A 5,078-nucleotide genomic window follows, 5' to 3' on the forward strand; every position below is an offset into this window, starting at 1 on the left:
CCAATCAGGTGAAGGAGGCAGCAGAAGGTTAGGGTGGGGACTTTGGGATGGGGTTGGAATGGGGCAGAGAAAGTTGGCGCTTAGTTTCCCCCCCCTGAAAGTGGCCCCCCTTCCCCCAAAATACACAATCCTGAAAAAGAAAAAGTGCCTTCAAAATCTGAAAGTTTTTTTGGTGAGGGGCCCGCCCCATGCCCCCCCCTTTAAAACCAAAAGTCTTAAAGAGAGCATACCATTCCAGATGCGAGAAATACGAGAAACTCAAACTAAGAAAAAAGAAAATCAATCCTCTGCTGGTGGTATCTGACTCAGGTAAGTGAAAATTGAACATAGTCGATCGTCCGCACTGCTTGGATGGTTATCAAGACAGAACCCATCATCACGCATGAACACATGTCCTCTGGAATAAGTGGCGAAGCATGAAGGGACATATCGAATCTTCAGCGCTTCTGGAATGTAATACTGTGACACCTGTTGCTACACAAAGTGTCCATCCGAACACCTGTTCTCTACTTTCAGGTGACACTCGTACAACAACTACGTGCAGCAATTATCTTCCTGCAAATGTAAACAAATGTATTGTCCTTGAGCGATCTGGCTGAACAAGAAAATAGAAAACTGAAGTGACTGGCAGCTGTAAAGTTTACAGAGTTCTTTTTTGAATGCTAGGTTTTTTTCTACATAATTTTACATGTATGATTGGGCATGTTAATAATAAAGAAATTGCACTACAGTAATTTGATTCAGGTGAACTTGAAAAATACTATTTTTTTTTATTTTATTTTTTTTTTTTACATGCATCAGTAATAGTGTAATTTGCTCAATAACATAAATATAAAGTGAGCACTGTACACTTTGTATTCTGTATAATTGAAACAATATATTGAAAATGTAGAAAACATCCAAAATATTTAAATAAATTTATTCTAATATTGTTAACAGTGTGATTAAGCACAATTTAATTTTTTTTATAAATCTCTTTGACATCCCTAGTACGATTTCTAAACTTGATGTCAGTCGGGAATTTTTCTGTCACCGGTCTTTCCTCATCCCAGACCTTAACTCATTCAGGCAGCAGGCCCAATCTCAAGCTGTAGAAAAGGAGAAGTAGTATTATAATATGCCAGTATTGCGAGTCAGGGGGAGCTTTTACACCAAAGAGTGTCACATTTCAGAGAAGACTCATAAAAAGGAGAGAAATTCTGTTCATTTCCCCGCACGCAGCCTGGCCATACTCTTCAGGCATAGCCAGTAGTTAGAAATTGATCACACAACTAACCGTACTCCCGGCCATCAACAGGAAGAGTGGCAGTGGTATGCCATGAATCTTATGCCTGCCAACAAAGCGTTATCCTGCAACTGTAACGACCAGAACTCGCCACTGGGCGACCGAGATGGATGAGAGACCTGTTCGATTAGACGACAGCAGGATCCTCGACATCTAAGAGTTTTAAACTTGCGCATGAGCATGCGCGACAGTGCACGCAACCCATCCTCACCAAAAAACCCCACGAAGGCTTTCCCAGTCACTAAAGGCTTGCCAAAGAGGTGAGCAACCGAACACAAGAAATTTTAAAAAAGTTAGCAAAGGGGCAGGGGAAAGAAGCCTTATGCTTTTACATTTTATAGAAAAAGCAATGCCATGAAAAAGACGGAAAATAGAATTAGTCCAGCTCCTATGGCAGTGTTAGTGAAAAAATAATCAATTCACAGCACAACTTAAAGGAGTATTAGAATGAACTAATAAAAGTTCAAAAGAATAAAATATTTTTCAGCGCAGTGTAAGGTTATCCTAAATCAAAAAAAGTTTTACACTTGTTTTGCTTTTTCTTTAACCTTCAGGTTGACACTACATTATAATATTTATCCTTTTTGTTTAGAAACCAAGAGGAATTTCACTGGGCACTCACATTCTCAGGTCAATTGTAGGTAGTCTAGACCAACCAATGAACCCCTCAACATTACTTAACAACACACACATGAAGTTTTCTTGAAAGCATTGGCATACAAAATATAGCCCGCAACAATCTGTTACATTTCTTGGTCAATGCATGCTGAGCCATGTATTCTGTTGAAATATTTAGTGAAGAAATCTCCTGTCCCGTCTCATAAAACCTCAGGAGCGCTGTATGAAGCCAATGGAATTGGCATGCAGGATTGATTAAGAAATAATGAAAGCAAGGTTGAGCCTTATGGCTCAAAAAGACTTTACAAGTCAGAATTGGCATCTCCACATACGTTAGTGCATCCCAAAGCCAACTGAGGCTGTGGGAGAAAGGAAGGCAGAAGACAGATGGCTGAAAGACTGCAGAGATAACCAGAAGCGTTTTCCTCTCTTCCCATTTTAGGGAGAGGGGAAGGACAATAAATCAGTCTGAGAGAACCCCAAAGTTACTTCCGAAAGAAATTTAGAGATGGGGAAGGTAGAAGGACACTATTTGTTCGGGCATTAACATATTCATCTTTTTGTATGGAATAATATGTTTCAGTGGTGGTTATTCAGTTAGTGAAGACTTGCCTAGTTTCTTTAGTACACCTATTGTTGAAGCATGTGTCCCTATAAACGAGGGTGTTGCCAGTGGGGTGCCCTGTGGATAGGACCGAGCAATGGCACAGTCAAAGGGGGCCAGCCCTGGTTCGGGCGGGCACCAAAACACAGTTATCTCAGCTCCGGCCCTCTTGATTCAGGGGGGAGCTGTCAATAGTTCAGGTAGCTCGGGCCCTTTGGGGCAGGACCGAGCAGTGGCACAGTCAAAGGGGGCCCAGCCCTTGGTTCGGGCGGGGCACCAAACACACAGCTATAGCAGCTCCGTTTAAATGGCCTCCTTAGGCCGGGGAGAGGGGGACTCTGCCACCCGGGGACGGGTGGCAGGGGGAACACAGGCTCACCCACTCCACTGCATTCCAGCCCGGGGTCCTGGTAGCGGTGGTCACCGCTGCCGGTGGTCAGTGAGGATCCTGACCGCAACACACTGCCATGGGTACCGGAAAAATCTGCAGCCTGACTAGGGTCAGCTGCCCCCGGGCTACTTCCACTATCCCCCTCCGTGCCTACCTGGTCCGTGGTGTCAGCTTCAGGGAAATCCCACAACATGGGTTCCTCGCAGCTAGGGCTGGGTGGTAGGTCCAGCAGCTCCTCCGGGAAGTCCGGCCAGGCCTGCTCCGGGGTTTCCTCGGGGCTGTAGCAGGGACAGGGAGGCTCTGGCAGCTCCTCGTCGTAGCGAGCGCGGGGAGGCTCTGGCAGCTCCTCGTCGTAGCGAGCGCGGGGAGGCTCTGGCCAGTCCGGGCACTGGCCCCCGGCCTCAGCAGCTTCCCGGTCAGGAGCACCTGCTGGCAGGTCTGCTCCTGTCAGCGGCTGGGCTCCAACTGAGGGCTGAGGGCCGGCTTTTATCCTTCCGGGTCGCTGCCTGACCCTCTGAGGGGCGGGACTTCTGCTCAGAAGCCACGCCCCTATGGGTGATTGATGGGGCTTGACCCTCCCTGGTGAGGAAGGGAGCCACACTGCCTCGTTACACGCTCCTCCCCCTCAAGTCTGGCTCCCGCTCGTCGGGGCTGGGCTGTTCCACCTCTTCGAGGCGGGATAGGAAGTCCGCGTTAGCCTGGTCCTTGCCAGCCCGATGCTGGATGGTAAACTCATAGGGCTGCAAGGCCAGGTACCAGCGCATGATGCGGGCATTGTTGTCCTTCATACTCATGAGCCATTGAAGGGGGGCGTGGTCAGTGATGAGAGTGAAAGGGGCGCCCAGGAGGAAGAACCGAAGGGCCTCGCAGGCCCACTTCACTGCAAGGGCCTCCTTCTCAATTACTGCATAGTTTCGCTCTCGGGGGAATAGCTTTCAGCTTAGGTACAGTACTGGGTGGTCTCCTCCGTCCCCTTCCCAAGACAAGACCGCCCCTAAGCCGACGTCAGACGCGTCCGTCTGGAGGATGAACGGTTTGTCAAAATCGGGACTATACAAGACGGGTTCCTGGCACAAGCAGCTCCGGAGCGTTCTAAAGGCCGCCTCACACTCAGGGGTCCATTGTATCCGTCAAGGGCTATTCTTAGTCAACAGCCCAGTCAAGGGTGCGGCAATGGATGCAAATTGCGGGATAAACCGCCGGTAATACCCCACGAGTCCCAGGAAGCGTCGCACCTGTCGTTTTGTTGTCGGGGGGGGGGGCACTCTGCAAGGGCTTGTACCTTCCCCACGAGGGGTTTTACTTGCCCCTGCCTGACGGTATAGCCGAGGTAGGTGGTCTCCTGCCAGGCTATCCGGCATTTCTTGGGGTTTGCCGTCAACCCTGCCTGCCGCAGGGTTCTGAGGACCGCCGCGACCTGGTTTAGATGGTCTTCCCAGCAGCGGCTGTAGATCACGACATCATCTAGGTATGCGGCCGCGTACTTCTGATGCGGCTGCAAGAGCTGGTCCATGAGCTGCTGAAAGGTCGCGGAGGCCCCATGGAGACCCAAGGGCATCCATGTGAATTGATAGAGTCCCAACGGGGTGGCAAAGGCAGTCTTCTCTTTGGACGCCTCCTCGAGCGGGATTTGCCAGTAACCCTTGCTAAGGTCCAGCGTGGTGATAAACCGGGCCTCCCCGAGGCGGCCCAGCAGCTCGTCGACCCTGGGCATCGGATAGGCATCGAAGCGGGATATGGCGTTGACTTTCCGGAAATCTATGCAGAACCGACGGGAGCCGTCTTGGTTTGGGCACCAGGACCACCAGACTGTGCCACTCGCTCTGGGATGGTTCGACGACCCCCAGGGCCACTATGGCCTGGACCTCCTCCTCGACTTCCTGGCGCATTCGGTACGGTACCGGCCGGGCGGTTTCCCGTATGATCTTTCCGGGCTCGGTTTGGACCATGTGACAGGTTAAGGTCGTGTAGCCCGGTTGCACCGTGAAGTTTTGCCGGAACGCCTGCAGGAGACATTTGGCCTGTTTACGTTGTTCCTCCGTCAGGGAGCACCCCAGCGCGGGCTCAGTTAAGTCCTCCGTCTGGGCCACCTCCGGACCTAGCTCCAATTCCGGCGGGCACGGGTCGATCAACAGGCCCTCCCGGTCACGCCACAGCTTCAGCAGGTTGACATGGTATAG

The sequence above is a fragment of the Chelonoidis abingdonii genome, chromosome 1 (genome assembly GCF_003597395.2).
Source record: "Chelonoidis abingdonii isolate Lonesome George chromosome 1, CheloAbing_2.0, whole genome shotgun sequence".
Lineage (NCBI taxonomy): Eukaryota > Metazoa > Chordata > Testudines > Testudinidae > Chelonoidis > Chelonoidis abingdonii.